Raw genomic sequence first — 23,665 nt, forward strand, 5'->3', positions numbered from 1 at the left:
TCCTTCAGCTCTAACTTTCTGGATTTTCCCTTCCAATGTTTTACTACCATTTATAATTAGTAACAGCTTGTTCCCTTATTATCCATCTTCTGATCTTATCCCTAATAACTGGCATTTCCAGTTGGTTCCCTAATGTCTTAACCTTGGAGATGATCTTGATTATTTTGCCTGCAGAACTAGCCTAACCAATGCCAAGTTCTGCTGAATGATAGCACTTAAATGTGTCCCTCTATTTCCCTTTGCTTCAGCCTCCATCCATGTCATTTTTACTTGTGCATAAATTTTTCGAGTGTAAATTTCTCCATTCTTGCTAATGTAGTCTCCTTACCCTTTTTTCCTTTCCCATCCTCTATATATAATTATACAACAACAATCAAGTCTTGTATGTGTTATTTGATATTTTTACTTCTCATGAGAGGCTCCCAACTGCCTCCTGCATTGATTTTATACTCTTGACTTTATACTCTTTCAACTAGTCTCCAAGCATACGTATCCCAGGTTACCTCCAGGCGCATGTCATTTTAAACTTATAGAGAGAAAACAATAATAGTAAGCAACCTTTCAAATAATGGTTGCTGTTTCTTTCAGGCACCTAAACTTAGAAAAGGTCGTAGAAAGTTATTTGCTTCTTATTAACATCTAATAGCTGTGTTATTCCCATAGGCAGAAACGAACAAAAAAATAGCAATTGCAATTTGACAGTGACATAAACACCTGTCTAGCTAATGAATTCCTTGCCAAATGCATGTTCCAAAAGAGGAAGCAATGTCACCTTTAACATAAGTGACTTTTCCCAAAATGCTGGAGTTATACCAAGGGAAAGTAAGATCTGGGAAGAGCATAAATTTAAAAATATTGGAGCTATGTCTCTGGGAACATTAAAATGAAAACTACCACATGGTTTTGATTCACCATACTGTATTTCCCATCTTTCTCATGAACAAACATGCTGATGATTCCCATTAAAATTTCACAAGAACTCTCAGGTCCACTAATTCAGGTATGTCCCTCGATGCCCAATAAAGCGCCCTCTTTTCTAATCCTAGGAGCAAACTACCCAGATAATACAAAAGTGCATCTTTAAGACTAAAATTACTAGGCTATCAAAGTTGTTAAATATAATCACTAAGAAAACAGGCTTCCCAAAAGCTGATCTATGCCAAGTACCTTGTAAGTTGAGACTCTTCCATGATATATCATACATGGAAAAAGGAAGCAGATATAGAAAGTTATTGAAAATTTCAATCGAACCTTGACTGCATTCGGGATGTCTTTTGCCATGCAAAGGACAGCCTCCATGTGTAAGTCCAACTTTGAAGGAAACGCTGTAGGTGATCTGTAGCAGCAGAGACAAAAAATAGACATGCCTTCCGAAAATGAGATCTCCGTAGGTGAGGCCAAGATGATAACATCACTCTAGCATCATATTTGGCCCTCTAAAAGCTTACATTAGAGCAACACTTCAGAAATTTGAGACACCTGACCTAATTTTAGGTAGCTGCATTTGGAAGAGCTATTTTCCCAAACATGTTTCAAGGTAGGTAGACCAGCCATTGGAATTTTGCTGCACATTTTAGACAGACACTATTGATGGTAACCTCTGGAGAAGATTTACATTTCTTTTCACTTTGCACAAATATTCTGACCCAACTCTAAATGTTCCTCTCTCAGTAAGCAGCCTGTCACCTTTAGACTCCCTGTAAGCATGCTATTAAAGGGGAAGAACAGAGCCACTGCAAGATTTCTCTAATCACCCAGCCTCATTACAAAGAGGAGTAAATCACTAAACACTGCATCTTAAACATAACAAAAAGAATAATTTAGCAAACCAACAGGAAGCTTCATCCTCAGCAGGGTAATATATTAGTTTAGGTTCAGTAAACACACCTCAGTGTATCATCATTATGCTGACCATTATTTATTATTTATAGGTCATGTTAAACACTTTTGGAGAGTTTCACAGGATGCACACACTGTTGAGTTGCCCGTGCGGGTCCTACGCACAGGTATTACCGGCCAAAGAATCACAGGACTTTAGAAAAATGTCGATCATATTCAGTTGAGCCAGGTACATTTGTCACTCTCAAGATAGGCTGTTGCTCAGAACCCAAAAACATTTTCAAACTGACTGACGTCTCCCCTTAGAAATTCAAGGGTAAAATTCTTGTTACTTCAGATTCCGTGTTACCTCCCAGTGAAGTCCTGCTATTTACACAACACTGATGGGTGGCTCAGCCTGCCCCTGAGCCCAGCCCCCTTCCTGAGCCCTCCCCTCCCCAGTTACAGCAGAGCCACGCACACTGCCTCTGCCTCTTCAAAGCTACAGCAGTTGTCACAACTACCCCTACCAAGTGGAGACTTCAGCTCAACTGCTGAAAGCCTGAGGTTAATGAGGCCAAGGCCAAAAGTACTGTTTGAACCCATTACTTGTGCTATATGTCATGCTGACTGACTGCTTTCAACTCTAGCCACCTGCCCAGCAAACCCATGAAAATGATCATGGGAGGGGTGGGGAGAAAGGGTGAGGTGCCCTGCGAACCAATCAGATTTTCCTCTTCATCTAAGACAGTGTGAAAAGGGTAAAAGATGGTCATTCCAAAGAGGAAAACTTTCTCTGTTTTGTAACAGAGTTGTACCAAACTGAGCACCTGCAAACGATATTTAAGGGAGCCACGTTATCCCCAAAACTCAGCCTCTATCTTCTCTAAGTCCTTTAGAGGCAGCTCTTGCAGTATCCATCCTTCAGACTCAGGCAGCCTCAGTCCCTGATCCAATCACCAGATAGTTGGGGTCAGCCAAGAGGGGTTTGAACTGTGATTAGAAGTCCCATCAAGACAGCTGGGCTTTTGTTTGGCCTGCCGAGTAGACCCCCAGCCCAGGCAAAGAGGGCCAAGCCTGGACTTTCAAGTGGCCCCTAAGCCAGCTCTGTTAGCCCTTGGATCCTGACAGGCCACAGGGACCGTTCCTCCTTTGTACAGCCTGCTGCCCTGTGTAATGCCCAAGCTCAACCCAGGACACAGTCCATTTGGCTGGGTCTGGACACCTGGCCTCTATTACTGTCTTCCGGAACCTTCTCGTAAGATGAGATGCCACCCTCCAAGCTGAAGGCAGGTTGCTCCTGTTGCCTGGGAACAGCAACCACAGCCTGCCTGATCCCTTGGTTTGCAACCATCCCTGCATCCCCTGCATCCCCCTCTGCTAGGCCCATTCCCCATTGTGTATCTAGGGCTAAAGCCTTCCAGACCCTGTGACTGGGTCCACCCCCCCCCCACTCCTCCTACACACACCCTCACACCCTGAGTTGCCAAGGACCCAGCAGGCCTCACACCTGAGCTATGACATAAGGGCTAATACTACCAACTTAACTTTGCCAAACTGCAGAATTGGAGAGCAGCTGAATAAGCACATGTCTTAAAATGGTAATGAGGGGATGTTCGAAAAAAAAGTATATGGGAACAGTTGGCAGAATATTCCTTTCCATGAGGGTAAACTGTTGTCATCCTGATGCCTGATTTTACTTTCTAATCCACCCCACTTTTCTGTACTGTGTGTTCTGGGCCTAATGATTTCTTTTCAAGTTGTCTTCAAGCAAATGGCACTGTGAACCATTTAATTTAGAGATGATAAAACACAGATCCATGAGAAACCTTTCTCCAAGGATATGGGGTGAAAAGCAGTCCTGACAGTTCTTGTGTCTGTTCAGTGTAGGTCAGAATCAATGAAATGATGTTCTCCCACCCTGTGCTCAGGTCATGCCATGGCCCCATGGCTGGCTGGACCTTACCTCTTGCCATAGCTTCTCCATGACCTTCCTGACATTCCTCCAGCCTGGACCCCTCTCTCCTCAAGACCACCAGGCAGGGCAGCAAATGCTCCATCGCCCACTTCCCATTCTGGATGGAGGCGAGAACAACCACCAAACACCTCTCTGTTTCACAGCCCTCTTCAGTAAGCCCTGAATTTGTTTAATTCCTACCCCTTGGGGAAGCTTATGAAGGGCTCTTTTTATTTCGAAAGACCAGCTTTTGGTCTTGCAATGCTTTGTTTATAGGAGGCCCTAAGTTAGTCCAGACCACTTTAAGGGAAAGATTCAAGAGATGATCAATAGGTAATTTTTCACAGGCAAAGGGGGAAAATGGCTTTATTCATTCTCAAATGATACCACTCCACTTTTACGTAGCATTTTATCACCATAAAAGCATGGGGGCAGGTACTGTTGGGTCATTTTGTTTTCAATGGCCTCAACCTCATAACTAGGTCAGTCAATATGGCGCCATCTACTCAAAAGATGAAATTGAGACCCAGGGGAGCCAAATGACTTGACCATGTTCACACAGCTGATGAATGAGAGTTAGGTCTATGAACAGGTCTCCACTCAAGGGGTGAGAGATGAAAGTCTCAGAAACAAACCAGGCATCAAAGGGTGAAAGGTGACAATCACACAAACATTTAAGGATAAACTTAGGCAGGCCTATTTGGAGATCTAGTGAGGCCTGGGCCACCTCCATACCTGTATTTTAATGATTCGGTTGATTATATACATGTACATATATACATATACATACCCATACTATACACATGTACATACATATACATATATACACACATATACACATATGTAATATACACATAAATATATGCATGCATATATACACATCTTTACACATATACATGTGCATACATACAAATATGTATATAGATGCATACATATATACATACATATGCATGCATATACATATATATTATTTACATACATATGTATAATTTTCATATACTCACGTGAACTACAACTGAACATTGAGGCTCATTTGGTTCTAAATTTGAGGTGTGCATGCAAGCTACACAAGAAAGTTGCTCCCCCTCCGCCCATCACCATGCCTCCCACTTCTTGATCAGCCCTGACCTTGAGATTTTCCTACTGTCATTTTCACTAAGAACTAACCAGTAGTTCTCTGTCCACCTCCACTTTTAAAAGGTGGCTGTCAGTGAAGGAGGGAAGGCATTGCTTCATTTTAACCATTTGTTTTTCTGCTCAAGGAACACCAAACCAGGAGAGCAGACGTGTGGGGATCCACAGAGCCTCGTGGAGCCTCTGCAGCTCCAGCAGGATCATCCATCACAGAGCTGCCTGGCCAGGATGCGCCCTCGCTAGGCCACGTGACTCGAGCGCAGCTGGACCCTCGCAGCCGGCCAGGCACTGCTGGGCCTGGGCCGGGAGATGCCCAGCCACCTGCGGGCTCCTGGCCGGCCCTTGCAACTGTTTCATTGACCGTTTGGGACAATTCTCCGCAGGGCTCAGGAAAGCACACGCTGCTGCCGCACTCGGCTCCACTTCCCCTTCCAAGCCCTAATGAGGTGAGATAATGGATGCAGGAAAGTGTGCACATGCAAATCAGTACAGAACATATGCTCCTGCTCCCTCTCTTCCCTCCAAGCCAGGCTGGGGGAGCGGAGGAAATGCTGTAGAAATAGCTAGACCTGGACTCCTTACTCTCCCCTCAAGAGGGCAAAAACTGTAAGGTTACAGTTCCCTGGCCCCATGCAGCCCCGACCCAGGAGCAAACTGCCAATTTTGATTGCTTCTCAGGAATGGTTTACTACCCAGTTGGCTTTACCTCACACCACAAAATAACACCGACAAGATAGAATGAGGAGAAATGTGGCACCAGTTCCCCCATTTTGCAAATGTCCCATGCATCCCTCTGAGTCCGGAGAGGCAGACTCTGGGCTGAAGAGAAAGAACAGCAGGAGGCCCTGGACCTCCCCAGCCAGGCCTCCCGGCTCCTGCATTGTGGCTCAAGCAGCCCAGGCAAAGCGCCAGGCAGAGCTGGGCCTTCTGCCCGAGCCACTGCGTCAGCGGGCTCAGCAGGCCACACTGCTGGCCAGGGAGGTCTCCGCTTTCCGGAGTCCAGGGGACGAATACGCTGGCATGACACCCTCCCCACCAGCCAGATCCCCAGTATAGGGAGCTTTCTACAGGTCCTTTCAGAGCTCATGTAAGGCTCTGAATGAAGAAAGGGGAAGGAAACCAGCACACGTATGGGCTGCCTGCTCTATGCCCTGCCCTCACCTCCACCAACACGGTCAGTACCAACATCCCTGTTCTACTCAGGAGAAAACAATGAGACTCCAAGCAGATCAAGTAAACAATGAAGGTAGAACCCAAACTCAGGTCTGCCACCCTCCAAAACCTGGGCCCTTTCACTGTAGAATGAAGCATTCCACTCCATAGGTCCTGGTTCTCATCAAGCCATATGTCAACTGAGCACTCAGACACCAGTCTCCAAAGTCACAAGACAGGAAGGGCCATCATCTCCCTCCAACGCCCATCTTCCCTCCTCGCAGATCTCAAGTGCTTTGCAAAGCTATCACAGGGCCTCCTCCAGACCATCTGTAGACCTTTATCCTACAGTCATTAGAGAATGGAAATGACACAGTGACCAGATATCAACTATTGTCAGTCTTTCAATATGCAGCAAAGTCCTGTGGATCCAGAACTCTCAGAAAAGGGGCGGGGGAGCTCCACAGTCCAGCTGATTTAGTAGACAGGGCTCAAGCTCCAACACCTTTCACCAGCTATGCAAACGTAGCCAGGGAAGCTGGAGAAACTAGAGGGCTTAGCATCATAGTCTCTGTGAAATGGATGATAATAATGTCTGCCCTAAGAGGGTTAAATATATTAGAACTGGACCCTGAAAGCAGGCTGCCCCAGGGCATGCCCCTAATCCACCACCTACTAGTTTACAACCTTGGGCACTTTACCTAACCGCTCTGTGCCTCAGTTTCCTCAACTATAAAATGAAGTTAACATTGTGCTTACCATATAAGGTTGTTATCAGGATCGTATGAATTGATATTTGAAAATGCTTAGGTCAGTGCGGGCTCAGAGTCAGGTTATGTGAATTTAAATTAAAATAAGTAAACAACAACGATGACGCACTTAGTGGCACAGAGGTAGTTCTCCACAATGGCAACTATATTTATGACTGACTTGCAAAGATTTCGAATGTCCTATCTTTAACTCCTCACAGTAGCCACAGTTTGGATTGTGAATTGAGCCATCTGCCGTGAAGATGGTGAGTCAACAGGCATTTCTCCAATGTATGGTTTGCACCCAGACGTTGTCATGATTGAGAAGCTCTGGTTCCATGCATCACTCCTCTGGGTCTGATAGTCTCTGAATTAACAGGCTTGGCTTCCCTACAAGCTATAGATATGGCAGTGGCTCTGCCCTGGGGCTGCCATATCTCTGGACTAACGTATGGGAAGATTCCAGCAACAACGCAGACAAACACTCTGGATATTCCCAAAAGGATGACCACTCTGTGTCCACCAACTCAAAACATGGGCACTGGCCCAGTTGAGTCACACTCAGGGAGGGGTTTAGTGACCCCACAATAACTTTAATGACTTGTAAAATTCTTTGATATAATGCCTAGACACAAACACCTTTATTTTGCTAAGAACTCACAATGTGAGTTTAAGTTTCTAGATAAGAAATGACTAAAGACAGAGACCATGGCTCACCAGGAATATTCCAGTGCTAAAGGTCAGCCAGCACGTCTACAAACAGTTTTGGACAAACCTGCCCCTAATATCCATGGGTCCTCAGACAAGAGAACAAATGGAGCCTCACTATTTAAAAAATATATATGTTCTGTCTTTTAACCCTGACAACAATGAGGGGATGAACTAGAGAAGGTCAGGTTCGAACTTAGCATTCTTAGATTCCTCAGAGTTTGGTGTAGGAATAATGTCACATGAGGACAGTCACCCAGGGCTCTTGACTCTGTCTGCACCACAAGGAACCTCATGTCTTTGAGCATGGACACCACAGACCACGTGTCCAAGCTCCATTCACACCCCCTTCAAATAGTCAACCCTTTAGCCACCCCTCAGACTTAGGGTCACACATTGGTGCCTGGCCTACCCTCAAGATAGGCTCAGCCTGGATACAGGATGGGGTTGTTTGTGCAAAGAATTCCAGGAGCCTTGAACCCAGAATGTGAACCCAGAATGTGGCCAACAAGTGAACAGCATGGGCTGAGCGTGTGAAAGTCCCCTTGGCCCTGCAGATTCACCCCTGTATGCGGGGAGCTACATGGCTAGAGCAGGCTAGCTTGTGGGCCTCTAAAACACAGGGCTCCTCTTACCCATGTCTATGTTCTGAGACCTTGATCTCTGTTGTTTAAAATGCTAGTAACTCTGGGTGAAGAGTCACCCTCTTCTCTGCCACCTCCCCAGAACCCTTCTGCTTCTATTCCCCAGCAGCTCCCAACAGTTCTACATGACTTGAAGCTTACCACCACTGGTCCTTGAAAGGTTTTGATTGGCTGAGCCTTCTTGTGTCTTTGACAAGGACGTGGCCTGCAGGAAACATGTTTTAAAGCATCCTGTGCTCCTCAATCACACCTGTCTCAGAACATGGTTGCAGAAGGTCTTGTTTCTGTAGTCACCTGGACTGACAACCAGGACCTCGGACTTCTGGCTGCAGGGTAACCATTCACCAGCTCTAATTACCATCATCTGCCCATTTTTCTATGGCTGTTACTCCTTCTTTGTTGCTGTTGTTTTCTTTCGTACTTTTCTAAAAAGACAGGGACTGAGATGTACAGTTAAGGGTTTTAAATTTAGAATAATAACGTAAATCACTTGTTTCTGGTAGGTCGCACCATGTCATACATTATTCAAGCTTAGAATCTCCATTGATGACAACTGCACTGCCAGGTCATAAAAAAACTCAACTGAAACACTTCTACCAAAGAATTGTTTGTGTGTTTGTTTTCTGTCTGAAAGTGCTTTCTTCTACAAAAGAAGCATTTATCATCTATATTTTGGCAACTTACTCTAGTAATGTTTAATGCCCCATCTTTTAATGTAGTTCTTGCTTCAGTTTCCCCATGAGAACAATGAGGCGATGGGCTGGAGCAGCGGTCCTCAGCCTTTTTTGGTCTTAGGATCCTTTTCACTCTTAAGAATTATTGAGGAGTCCAAAAATCTTTCATTTAGGTAGACTATATCCATCAATATTTAATATATTAGGAATTAAAACTGGAAAGTGTTTTAAGTCAGTAGCAGTAAACCCATTACAATGTTAACCTACAAAACATATTTTTGAAAAGTAACTATTTTTCAAAACAAAAAATGAGAAGAATAGTATTGTTTTACAATTTTGCAAATCTATTCAATATCTGGCTTGAGAGGAGACAACTAGATTCTCGCATCCGCTTCTGTATTCAATCAATTGTGAAATGTGGTTTAGGTTGAATTATATGAAGTAGATCCAGCCTCACACAAAAATATAGTTGGAAAAAAGGAGGGGCATTTTAATAGCCTTTTCAGATAATTCTCATTCGTCATCCATGATTCGATACTGAACTTCATAAGTTATAGTTTCTTAGATCATTTGCAAAGCAAAAGGCATATCAGTAAACTTTTTGTATTCTGTTACATCCATTGGCTCATCTTGCACTTTGAATGTATCTTTTACTGGTACATGATTTTGTAAAAGCATGCATTCGTCACTTGGAAATATTGGTTCACTTCCTTATTTCAGATCTTTCAAATACTGACACATTACTTTGTATGACAATTAAAAATCATATTCATTAACATTACCACAATCTCATAGGAGAATATTTCAGTATTAGGAAGGTATTAAATATTGTAATAGATTGAGCATTGTTGGACTGGATTGATACCTGCATCCCTACCAAGTCTAACATTTTATGATGTGCTTATTCATGCTTCTAATGATGTTGTGGATCTCATTCTTCTCTCCTGTACCCTCTTCCACTTCAAACCTAACTTGCCAGAAGCCTTCTTGCTTTATATGCTTTGAGTCAACTGTTTCCTCATTTCTCTTCACTCCTATTTCTCCTCTCTGGAAGAACTACTCTGTACAGGTGTTTCCATAATCTCCTTGTGATAAAATCATTCACTCATTCCTTCATCAATAATATTTAATAAAAGCCCACTATGTGACTGCCACTCTTCCAGTCAATGGGACACAATAATAGGACACAGAGCTTGTCTTCCCAAGAAGGTTCCTTTTTCTCCTTGCAGAAATGTACATGTAAGTAGAGGATTACAGTGGAGAGATTTGAAGACTGTGTGTACCAGCATGGCCCAGAAAGAAATCAGTCCCATTAAAATGGTGTTCTATAAAGGCAATTGGGGGGTGAGAGGTTGTATACCTGAATACCACACTACACACCAGAATCTTAACTAATAACCAGAGAATGTTTACCCTGCCTGGTATCTGTACATGACAAAGGAAACAATATCTAGAGGGGTTTATCAGCTCAGTACTTTAGGAATATGAGAAAAGATGTCCCTAAAAATTACTGAACCCACAACCAATAAGAGTAGTTCTCAACCCCAGAAACATTAGAATTACATGTTGTGCTCTGTTTAAATACCCTGTTTAAATGCCGCAACCTCCTCCCAGTGATTCAGATTTAATTGTCCTGGGCCAGGTTTAGCCTTTTTTGAAAGTTTCCATGGTGTTTGTAACATGCAGCCAAGGTTGAGAATCACTTTATAATGAGATTCATATAAAATTTCATTTGTCAAGGAGTTGCTAGCTGATGTTACAAACAAACCCAAAATCTCAGTAACAGAATAGTAGGTGGGGGCTTCCCTGGTGGCGCAGTGGTTGAGAGTCCGCCTGCCGATGCAGGGGACGCGGGTTCGTGCCCCGGTCCGGGAAGATCCCACATGCCGCGGAGCGGCTGGGCCCGTGAGCCATGGCTGCTGAGCCTGGGTGTCCGGAGCCTGTGCTCTGCAATGGGAGAGGCCACAACAGTGAGAGGCCCGCGTACCACCAAAAAAAAAAAAAAAAAAAAAAATAGTAGGTGCTCCCAGGCAGCCAGGAACTATCCTCCAAGTGCTGATTCAGCAATGCACACTCTTTGCATCCCGTGGCTCCACCATCTTTAATGCATGGCTTCCTTTTCACTAGGGAAGAGGAAAGAGCATGGAGAGGGCACATGGCAAGTCTTTATGGGCCAAGAATTAGTGGCTCCCATCCCTTCCACTCATGTTCCATTGGCCAAAACTCAGTCATCTGGTCACATCTGACTGCAAAAAAAGGGTGGGAACACTGGTTTAGCTGTGTGCTTAGAAGAAAAAGGAAGCAGGATTGGTGAATGTCTAACCAGTCTCTGCCACACAGAGTCTTACATCCAAACAACTTATATGTAATAATATAGTTGTCTCCTACAAATTCATTGCAAGGAATAAACAAAAAAAAGGGAGTGAAGGGGTCCTGTAGAATTTAAAAGGCCAAAAGATACATAAGCCAATCACAATGAGTACACATTATTTAGATCCTGGCTTAAACAAAAAATTATAACAATTATGAGATACTTAGAAGTTTGAATGCTGATTATGTATGTGTATTGAAATATTTACAGATAAATTAATACACTGTCTGGGTTATGCTTCAAAAATAATATGGGAGCAAAAAGGATACAGTTGAAGCAAAATTGGCCATGAGCTGATCATTGTTGAAGCTGAATTATGGGTATACTAGTCTATTTTTATAGATGATTGAAATTTTCCATAATATACATGTATGAAAAAATACACCTGTAATTCTAGTTACAGTGCTCAGCCCCTCCTCCCTGTGGAACTACTGCCAGGCCTGTGCTCCACCTAAGAAAACAGTTCCTGTGCTGTTCTATCTGCATATTTTCTGAAAAGTTCAATTTCTCCAGGGTAATTCCTTACTGTTTCAAAGCCTTTGTAACTAAATCGTGGCCTTTGCTCATATTTGCCCAGTATATAGAAGAGTGACTGATTTCTGCTGGAGGCTTTGTTTACTCAACACTGTCAAGGTGCCAGCCATGCCACGGATGCTGCAGCTCCCTGCCTCTCTCCTCTGAGTCCTCTGTGTGAGCATAGATAGGCAAGCATCCTTCAGTGAGGGATGTTTACCAAAAGTCCCTTTTGGTAAAAAGAATCATTTCCTGATAGAAAAATAGAAACAAGAAGCTGAATTCATACCAGTATTTACTTTGTGTTATGTGTAAACAGGTCCTGAGAAACACAGCTTGAAGATATAACTGTGTATCACTTTACAGGTAATGTTGGAGAGTAGAGGATAGGCTTTAAACTTGCAGTGATAAAATTTAAGAACTGTTTATCCTTATTCATACTTCTCCTCTCCTTCTTACTAAAAATCACATCAATAGTCAATACATTCTCCTGGACCAGGCCCCCTCAGTTCTCCTGATTCCAGGATGCACCATTAACAACTCTTCCTGGGGGATTTTTTCCAAAACATCTCCCACTGCCAAGGGACATGTGTCTCTACTTATCTGTTATCTCCTCCTCTCTATTTGCACAAAGACTCAAAACTAGAAGCCAAGCTTAGTTCTTCACATCCATTTACTCTGCATAGCCAGATTCTCACCAAATCCCAGCTTTCTTCTCCATCCCCAAGACTTTCCCTTCTTCCTCATCTTAACAGCCATATCCCTTGGGTCCCAGCCATTTCTTGTCTCTCTTGCAGGAAGCTTCCACTTAGCCTCCTATCTTCTTCTTGTCCTTTTTAACTTTCATGTTTAGGGCTTGAAATGAATTTTCTATACTGCTTTTTAGTTCCCCATGTGCCCCACACTTTGAACATGATTCCTCTGGATCCCTTCAACCTAAACCTATCTTCCCATGTACTCCCCAGAGGGACACATTCTACCACCTCGATTTCTCTAATTTAGCAGCTCCCAGGTTCTGGAGCCCTCTGTCCAGCTGCAGCAACTGGAAAAGAACCAGGGTAGATTGGCTCTGTGAGCTGCAGACACTTTTAGTTATTCTTCTACCTTTGAAAATTTAAGTACAGTCTTCAGCCTTAACTCCACTGTGCTACGGGGTATTACAAGGAAAGTATGGTGCTTGCTCACAATAGTTTTAAAGGGGAAACAGTGCCACCTAGAGGTAGTGGCAGAAATAATTAACTGAAGATCTTTAGGAGGATGACTAATCTCAGGACATAAATTAGGGTTTCTCCAAATCTCTCTGCAATCTTAATTGCTAACTCTGGAGGATCTGTGATTACCTTTAAGTGAATGACTGTCTACAGTTATTACTTTTTCTCCAAACTTCTCACATAGAATTATCATAAAAGGAGCATCTTTGGAGGCAGATGGAGGTGACATAGCATATATAAGAGAGAAAGAGAAAAATACAGGTGGTCTAGGAATTGAGAAATTCAGTTCCAGTGCTGCTTCTGCTACCAACAGGTTGTGTGGAGTAACCTAACCCTCTGAAGCTGCTTCCTGAAAAAAGATGATCTCTGAGCTCCCTTACAATATCAAGATTCCATAGTTTTAGATGTCTATGTGAGTGATCATGTGTGTTTGTGTTTGTCATATGGATATACACAGCCACCCAGACATGCAAAAAACACACCACAAAAAAAATAGGATACCTTCCTAATTTGTTACCCATATTTCTCCCTCTGGGGAGCATCCGTCAATATCAGACCCTAGAGAAAGAGATTAACTTGAGCTTAAAAGCCAAGAAATTCAGCTTGCTTTTATTAAAGCTAAACATTCAACATGAGAAAACAATCCTAATTCTTATGGTATTTTCTTCTATTCTGTGTAATCTAGTGATTGAAAGCATCTATTCTGAAAGCAGACTTTCAGGGTTCAAATCTTAACTTTTACTTTTACCATCCTTATATATTTTTATATGTGACATATAAAAATACGACAGATATTTAGCCTCCTAGTACCTCAGTTTCCCTATTTGTAAAATAGAAGGTGTAAGAGAACCTACTTAACATGGTTACAGAGAGGATTGAGGAAATATTTGTAAAGTTCTTCAAACAGTGACTGGCACATCGTGATAGCTATGTGAACGTTCACTGTGATTCTTATCACTACAATTGAAGAGAAAATTTCAGGGATGAGAAAAGTTTATAATATACCTCTTTCTGTTTGTCATGACTTTCTTCCATGCCTGAATGGAATCACATCTTGCTAAAGGAGATGGAAATCTTTGAGAACCTAACCCAGGTATTCAATCAGGACAGCTTTGTGGAAGATGACACACATATAAGTAACCAACATATTTCTTCCCACTTGTCGGGAGAAACCTATAGATCAGATTTCTCAAAATCGTGGTCCAGGAATTTCCCCTTTCCCCGTAATACATATAGGCCCCAATTTTTCCGCACCCAGCATCCCCCATTCCTGTCCTTCCTGACCACAAATGATCCTAAATGGCAACACCCATTTGCCTAAGGCAGGACCCAGAAGTCACGCTTGAGTCTTTCCTTGCCCTCATCCTCCACATCCAATCATCCAGCAACTGCAGTCATTTCAATGTCTGGAATATATCTGGACTCTGTCCACCTCTCTCCACCTCCACTGTGTGATTTAAGCTGCCATCATCACTCGGAACACTCCAACAGCTTCTGCCTGCACTCTTAACCTCTCTTGCTCTCCAACAATTCAATCAACCTGATAGTCACAGACCCTCAGAAAATGCAATCAGATCACCAGGTACTTTATATTTGTCATCCTCTATAATTCTCACAACAGTCTAGAGCACCTGGTATTAGCCCAATAGTAATTTCTTGCCCATCCCTACTCTAATCCTATTTCTGATGAGGCTACCATTTTCCACATGTTCAGATCTTGACGTCCTATATATTTCTCCAACTCCTTTCTTTGTTCAAGGATTTTATCAGCCCTGTGTGCTGAAGCAGTGGGGTGAGGTAGCGTGTTGTATTAACCAAAGTTAGCTTGTTAGAAAGAGTTTGCCACTTTTTGAAAGAATATTTGACAGACATTAGAGAATTAGCAGCAGGAGACCCATGAAAGCGTAGCTGCTTTTCCTTCCCTAAACAATCTTGAATCAGAATTCTTAGAAGGTACCTGGAATTGCAGTTTTTCAATAAACATGGGTTGGATTCATGCATGAACTAATGAATGATTGAACAAACCTACTGCTGGCTGCCCTACCTAAAGGCAGAGAACTAGACTGTCCAACTCTAAGTCTATGGGTCCTCACAGGTATTAGCCATAAAAAACACACTGGAGATACTGAATGTCCCCAAGCAGAGCAGAAGCCATGCAGCAGGTTCAAGTCTTCCAAGAATGTCACCAGTGACAAATGTCTCCTCCAAACTATTCAGAGTCCAGAAAGCTATCATGAAGGCTCACCATGACCGTGTGTCCTGTCACTGCACCTAAGTCTCAAAATAAGAAGCAGCCTGTTTAAAAACAAACAAGACAAAAACCCACTTCTCCTGCAGAACTGGAATCATCAGAGAAGAGAAGCACAGTAATAATAACTTATTTCATACAGAGTAATTAATAGTCGCAAAGCATTATACACATGGCAAAATGCCCATCTCAAAGGGAGAGGAGCATATGGTATCACTAAACACATTCATAACAAAGAAGCAAAGAATAGTTAAACAGAAGGCTTCGGTTCCTAAAGCCTGTATATATGGACCGTCCCCCACGGTAGTCTAATTTTAAGCCAGGACAGGTTTTTTAAGATGGGCCCATATTTGAGCAAGGTCAAACACTGCCAATGACTATTGTTAGAACACGAGCTCTCCCTTCTTCCCCAGGTCCCTTCCTTTTCTTCCTCTCTTCCTTCCACTCTCCCTCCCTCCCATCCTGCCCATGGCTGGAATGTGTCCAGTAAACTCAGTATTCACTGAACTAATATTTACCAATATATAGTGGCATTTTTTAAATGATAGATACAAATGACAAATAAATACATTACAAAATGTATTATGATACTAGTTATGAAAGACATGAAAATGGAAAATTAATAGGCACCATTGTCTATCTACTAAGATCACAAAACAAATTTAAATAATAGTAACACCAAATTCCAGCATCATCGTTGTGAAACTGTTGTTACATGTTGGAATATATCTGACAAACTGTTTCAAGAGCTATAAAAATAGTAATGTCCTTCAATATAATAATCTCACTCTTGGGAATGTCTTCTGATTAAATAGAACAGAAAGTAGAAAAGCATCAGGTACACAAGAAAAAATTTAAAATATTCATCACTGAGGAACGGTTAAAAGGAGTGTAATACATTAGCTCAATGGATTTTGTCATAGTCATTAAAATTTGAAAGTCTTTTTATATAACTGTCAGTAAGAAAGAAGAAGACAAAATAGTGAATTGCCAGAAGAAAACCTAGTTGTTTAAGAACGATTGATGTTCAGGTATCATAAGGCCAGGACACTTAACCATAATTAGAGGGCTTAGGATCAAGGCAGTAAGGGAGGAATCTGTCAGAAGCAGAGAAAATAATCTTTCTCAACGGGAGTAGCAGCTATAGTTCTCTAATATGAGAGAAGTGGATTAAGGACAATTAGGGCATTTGGGTAACAAACCCACACAGTGACACTGGCACCTATTTTTGGTTTTCTTCTGAGAAAGGGCATTGCAAAGAAATGACCAAAATTAGGTAGAGAGCAAACATTTGCATGGAAAAACAACTTAAATAAAATAAGTTTCAAAGACAGCCTCAGATACCTCCAAAATAGCAGACTACAAAAGAAGCAGCATTCATTTCCCGATTTTTTCCTTCTTGGGGTGAGAAAAGCACAACTGGAAACTGAGTGACATAATTCAAGAAAACAGGAGAAAGGAGTTGAGGGTAGGCATAGGCACAGGAGGCTGAGCGGTGGACAGAGTCAAGAGCACAGCCCTACTCAACTTTCTGCAAGTTTCTCAACTTTCCCACGTCAAAGCACCATGTCATTTTCTGCATGAAAATCAGATCTTTTCAGTTCTCAAAGAAGCCCGCTCTTTTATGGTAAATTTTGCAAGTAAATGTCCTAAGATTTCCCAAACTGTTTATCAAATTTAATCACGCAAGCTGTCAAGAGGTCTTTTTATGTGGCTTCATTTTATTCCAGTAATTAAAAAATACTTGTTTGGGATTCTCCTTTTTCTGTTTACCTGAATGCATTCCTCCTCTCTAAGTTTTCAATGAAAGCAATAAATCACAAATCAGCATGGACAATTATCTCTGGAGCTGTAGGGAAAACAACATACTGCTTCCTTCCCCTCAATGGTTTTTATGCTGTAAATGTTTGGCGGGGGGGGCCCCTGCAAATTAAGTCAAGGAGAAGTTGCAGTTTAAAAGGTGATTTCCTCACTTCAGCCTTTGGTTCCTTTGATCAATTAGTCATTCTTTCACGGTATGTGTCTTAGTTATGCTGCCAGGATCTCACACCTTCTCATCAGCAAATGGCCACTGAAAAGGGGAAGGAATCCATGTAAACAGAGTTCTGCCTGTGACTTTTAGTCTTCCTTGAACTCAGGGAAAGGGAGATCAGAGAGACTGGGGCCATTAATAAGGAGCCAGGTTTACAAATGAACCTGGTATGAAGGACACAGAAGACTAAAAAAAACAACAGAAGTGCTATAGACACTCGAGTTGGGATAAAAACCAGCATCATCCACTGTGTAGAATAATGATGTTATTGTTTAAGTATTACACTATTGTGCAGTTGTCATATTTCAGAAGACTGGATTTCATCCATTATATAACCAAATTTATGCATCATAACAAATTGTAGAATCTACATTTGTTTACAAGGGAAAATAAATCAGCAACAGATGGACGAACTGGTAGACATCCTTAGTTCTTTCTTTATAAATTATGTTTTGCTGAAAACTAAATACCTTAAAAAAGCACGGCCACGTTCAAATATTCGGGTTTGTTGTGTCCTGAGCCTGCTGGAACGTGGAGGACCAGCTAGCTTTAGGTAAGTGCATGAATGCAGCAGCGCTCCTGGGGTGTGGCCAGCCTCAGGCCTTACTGCCTGAGCATCACCCAGAGCCCAGGGAGAAATGAGAATTCTCGGGCCACACCCAAACTGCCTGAATCAGAATCTCTGGGCTCAGGGCCCAGGCATTTGAGTATTTACAGGCCCTCTGGATTCACATGTGAGCTAGTTTGAGGATCACCAGCAAACAAAGCGTTATTCACAAACAAAACTCACACAAGATTGGAATTATATCCAGTTTTGCAAGACATCTTATAACTCTGCTCATGCGGCCTGATGTTCCTCCTCCTTAGAGTATACGTAGCCACAGCTTTTAGAGTCATCCCAGCTCTGCACCCTGTCTGGGGAATAGTCACATTTTCCTAGATTGTGGAGACAAATTCCTAAGCACCAGCAGAGTTCTTACAGAGAGAGACAACTCTCCATCACTTACTCCCCTGCCTTCCTTAGAGGGATGGGAAGCTCCAGGCACCAGTCTGCCCAGCACAGTTAATCACACAGAGGTGAGTTCTGACAGGGGAGCTGTCCAGGAGAGCAGAGGGGAGACTGTTTGAACTGGAACACTGGAGCCACTGGTGGGGCGGGAGACGGAGTGGGGAGTGGGGGAAAAGTGGGGAGAGGAAGAGGGGGGGAGGAGGGAGGGGTAAGGGGAGGGAGAGAGAGAAGAGGGAGAGAGAGGGGAGAATACTGGCTTCCCAGCCTCAATCAGCGGGCCTTAAGCTCAAGCCAGCTTCTCCAAACCTCGAGTGCATCACTCAGAAAATGAGCAAGTGGAGCTTCATAACCTCCAATACCCTTTCCAGATCTCACATCCTGTCAGTGAGCCTTGGCCAAGTCACTTGTTGAATCTCGTGTTCTCCCCCCACGAGAAAAGTGCAGCTGCTTTCCAGGGTGGTGAGAGTGTGGCCATCCACACCAAGCCTATCTGGTTCAGCTCATCCCTATGTCACCTATGATCTGTGAGGACTTGGAAAAAGTCATTTCATTTCTCTGAGCATTGGGAACTTACCTACAAATAGGGGTGAAGTACCTCCCTCACAGGGCTGTTGGGCAGATGCAGTGAAATCATCTTTGTCATCTTCCCAGATCAGGTCTGATAGCTGGTGGCTAAAGAATAAATATTAGTGTCAATCCTTTCTACCTTTCTGTGGTGTAACAATCACAGGAGATGTACACAAAGCATTATATAAATGTGGTGTGAAGGCCCTGCAATAGGACAACGAGCTAAATGACCTCTGAGGTTTCCTCCATCCTCTAATTCTACCACCACAGACAACAGCTTTTTGACATGATGCTCTAATTGCAACCTGTGTTAGCACTTGCTTTTACATCTGCATGCATTGTAATTAAATAGATTGCAATTAGCAGCCAGCTAAATTACCTTCACATGGTTTAAAAGAAAAAACTGAGAAACTGATTGTTCTCTGTAAGCTGTGGGGTTGGTTCTAATTCCCAGGGGGTATTACTTAAAATAATATTGTTAATTTTTGATATAATGACAACAGAACCGAAAATCCCCTTTGGGGGTGGGAGCTTTTTCAAGGAAAGGGTGTGGAAATGATGAAGAATCTTTCTACTCTGTTAGGAAGAAGAGAGTTAGGTTTGCCCTAGAGAGGCCAAGGTCTGCATAGGGTCCTATTAGACACTTAGTAAATATTTGCTGAGGTTGTTGAGGTCTTAGCACTTTGCCATGACTTCTGACTGATGCCCAGGTGAGAAGGGCTGCCTCTTTTGTGTGGTGTGCCAAGTACAGTGGTTGTCCTTGGATATAGAAAAATTAAGAAATTCGGATTTATTTAGTCTATACTAAATTTAGTGTAAATAGAAAGCAGCAATCCTAATTTGAGTCTAAGCTACAAACACTGCTGAGGTTCAAAGATGACTAAGTGCTCAGGCCTCTGAGGAACCCCTCAGAAAGGGATGCAGGCTAAGGGAGCTGTGAGGATGGTCAACTGTCCCAGTTCACTGGGGACTGACCCAGTCTTAGCAGTGTGGGTCCTCAGTCTAGGAAACTCCTCCATCTCAGGAGACCAGGAAAGCTGGTCATCTGTGGAGCCCAGCATGCTTGACCCAAGAACAAAGCCTCAGCCTGGATCTGAGTATATGGAGGTGTTTCTCATTAGGCTTAGCCTCCCTACCTCTTTCCCAACATACAGAGTTGGATTCCTATCTGGGAACAAGAAACAATAAGGAAAAATCCAGAGTACTGTTTCGCTGTCCAGAACCAGCAGCCCCATATAGGAGCCTCTGGAGGTATGTAGTACCACAAAGGATTCTGCCTCACTTTGTCTAAAAGCAAAGGCAGGGCGGCATTGGGACCAGGGGCTGGGGCACCTCCTGATACAGCAATACCATCTAAGTGATAGCAGTGACCGCTAGACAGTGAAGGTGGGCAGCTGCCCAGCTGCAGGGTGATGGAACGGGAAAAGGGCAAACACCAGCACTCCTACAGGCAGCTGCCTGGGAGACCTTGCAGGCTGGAAGCCTGCCTTAGTAGATGCAAGCGAGAGCCAGGAAAATGTTTATTTTAAAAAAATTATTTTAATTGACTTCTAATTTTAAATACCATGCAATGCTATAAAGAACCAGAAGGAGAGGGGGAGAAATCACCTTTTCAAGTACAAAGGTATATTATCATTTTTCAGCTCAGAATGATGAAAACCTGGTTCCAACCAATTATTTTGTTCATCGGTGTGTTACAGAGTGCCTCAGGCTTTTTCACAGTTTTGGCAACGTCTGTCCAAGTTTACTTTTCCGGTATAAAATCAAAACTTAGAACATGGAGCCCAGAGGGGCCCTCAAGGATCCAGTCTCCCTGCCTTGAGGCAGATTCTATGTTATTATTATTGATATTGATATTGATAGTCAACAAACCATTATTTTATGAGTAACTCAGGCCCTAAGATGTTTGTGAAGTCATTTGCTCCACGCCACCCAGCTAGCCTTTGGAGCAAAGCCTGGAATGTGGTTTGGGTGGTAGTCGCAATGGTTACTCTTATCCTGCTGCCTTCACGAATGAAATTCCAGCTATTGAACACCTCGCCTCGCTTACATCCCTCTTTCTTACAGAAGCAAAAATCCCCAGCACTTGCCTAGGTTCCCCAAGCCTGATTGTTCCCCATCTCCCAGAGTGAAGAGCCGCAGTACAGCTCTCACCGTCCATCCCTCTCTTGCCTCTTCCTTGTTGTGTTCTGAGATAAAAGTACAATCTGATTGTCTGTACTTATGTTTTGGAGGACTTCTTATTACTTCTTACAAGAAGAATCATGAGGACAAATCATGAGGACACAGTAGAGAAGCCCAACCCTAAAGATGTATTCAGGGTTTTAGCCACTAACTGTGCAACCTTAAGAAGATCACTTAACCCTTCTGATCCTCCATTTCCCTATTATAAAATAATGGGCCCTAAGAAACAGAGAAACAAAATAAAGGTAAAGACGGATGCTTGAGGAAAATGAAGAAAAGGAGGAGAGAGGGATGAGGAGAAACAGAGGAAGGGAGTGAAGAAGGGAGAAAGGAAAGCAGGGTGGGAGGGAGGGAGGAAGGAGGGAAAAATAAGCTTGGGGCTTCCCTGGTGGCGCAGTGGTTGAGAGTCCGCCTGCTGATGCAGGCGACACAGGTTTGTGCCCCGGTCCGGGAAGATCCCACATGCCATGCCACGGAGCGGCTGGGCCCGTGAGCCATGGCCACTGAGCCTGAGCGTCCGGAGCCTGTGCTCCGCAGCGGGAGAGGCCACAACAGTGAGAGGCCCGCGTACCGCCAAAAAAAAAAAATTAAAATAATAAAATGCCAGTGAACAATAGGTAAAACCTATGTAGTGCAATAAAGTTATTTATGTCTTGGATTTTTAGAATGATCCCTTAGTGTCTTGTGTTTCTCCCAGTACTGCTCATAGGACTATTTCCTGCAATGTTTGCTAGTGAGAAACACATTCACTGAGCATTCACTGACCTTTGCACAGAACTGGTACCCTAATTTCCCAAGAGACTACATAATATTTTCTCATTCCTATATAATTCTTTCCTCATAATTTTATCCTCATTCTTCCCTTGAACGACATGTTTTTTTCCCGAAATAATCCCACCATAGTTAATAGAAGCCATTCTGTACACAAACATTTAATCCTCAAAGTTATAGGAAAATCAGCCTTCTGTCATTTCAAGAAGTGCTTTCCCCCAGGCTAACAGTACATGTCTGTTATCATGCAAAGCAGTTTCACCAGGCTACAGCAAATATGTAAGAAAATAAATCCTAGATTTCCAGAATGAATTCTTGCATTTTATCTGGAATTAGCATATGCAACAAATACAAGTGTGGATTTCAAGTTAATATTCGCCCTGAGCGACAGAGGAAAGAAAAAGGTCTGGAAAGGCATTCATATCGAGGAAGTATTTCCAAGTTTAGCAATGCTTTCTGTCATAGAAAGATCATACCAAATCATCATCTAAAACTGTTCTATAGAGAAGTGTGGATTCCACCTTAAAGTTGCTAACTGACCTGGTGGGAGTTTGCCTCTACTGGGGTTCCTACTCTGCTTTCCCTTTAATATTCTCTCCAGCCCTCTGAGAGGACACAGAGGGAAACCATGCCCTGTGGACCAATAGTATTCTACAAAATAGTTGAAAGCAATACTTCAGATGGTCAGTTCAAAAGACAGATGTAGAAGCTTTTCATTTCTCATTATACATGATGTACTCCTATCAGCCACAAACTTTGACATTATTTTCCCTAACTCAGCTAAAATAAGGTCTCTCCCCACTGTCTGTCCGGCCCTGCAGCCCTGTCAGATAAAGTCTCAAGTTGGGCTGCTGCCCAAGGAGTCCTTAGTTAATTGCGTGTAATTACGCTGCATCCTACTTTCCAATGCTAGAGCTGTTTACTGTATCTTTGTAACACAATATGACTGGGCGCTCTGACTGTGGCTCAGGCTCTGTGAGTGACCCCCCTCGGCCTGAGCATTTTATAATCCCATAGCACTTGGCTGAGTCGTGGTGATCTTTAAATACAATGCAAGATGCCAACTAAATTAGTAATAGCTGCTGCTGACAGTGCTCCCTGGGGCCCTGGTCAGCTCTGCCAAGGGACTACATTGCTAAGCCAGGAACACTTCTCATTCAGACATTAAAGATAAATGATCAGGTCAGTCAACTGGCAACCGTCATGTTCATCCTACCTAGTAGGAAGGCTTTTATTGCAACACAAACATCAAAAATAAAAAATCGGAAGTCAGCTGGGGCCAGAGACTAATTTTTGGAATTTCTTGAATGGTGGTGTAATGCTTTTAGAGTGTTCTCTTGTTTTAAGAGGTATAGTGCTTTCTAGCAGGTTGGAAAGTCTCTTCAGTTAATTCAAACCTTATAATACTGGTGATAGAATCCATGAGCACATCTTGGTACTTACTGGTATTCATCATACCAAGCAAAGCAATCTCTAGATATTTTGAAGGATTTTGAATTGTATCTGTATTTTGGGCTGGGAAGCAAAGGGGAATCTATTTCTCTTTGAGCACTTTGAATTTTTTTAACCTAAGCAAAAAATTAATAATCCTAAATCATTCTGGCAAATGGCTTGTAGAATCCTGAGGTCAGAAGAGACACGTTACATCATACTCATCACGACAACTCACTAGCGTGCTATTGAGACATTATTACCCCTTTGGAGGTCAGGATTGACAGCCCAGTCCTCGGCTAGACATTTAGTTTCTCCTGACAACTTCCTGTTGGCCTACAATTAGAGGACACCGCCGGTAGGTAGTGGTGTTATTAGGCCCAGATGTGGGCAGTCACACAGAGCAGTTAAAGAGTCAGACAGGGCCAGGATCCCGGGATTGAATCCTGGCTTCATGTGGATGACTTGTGTGACTCTGGGCAACTGGTGTAC

This window comes from Mesoplodon bidens (genome assembly GCF_964165515.1).
Source record: "Mesoplodon bidens genome assembly, chromosome: 4".
NCBI lineage: Eukaryota > Metazoa > Chordata > Mammalia > Artiodactyla > Ziphiidae > Mesoplodon > Mesoplodon bidens.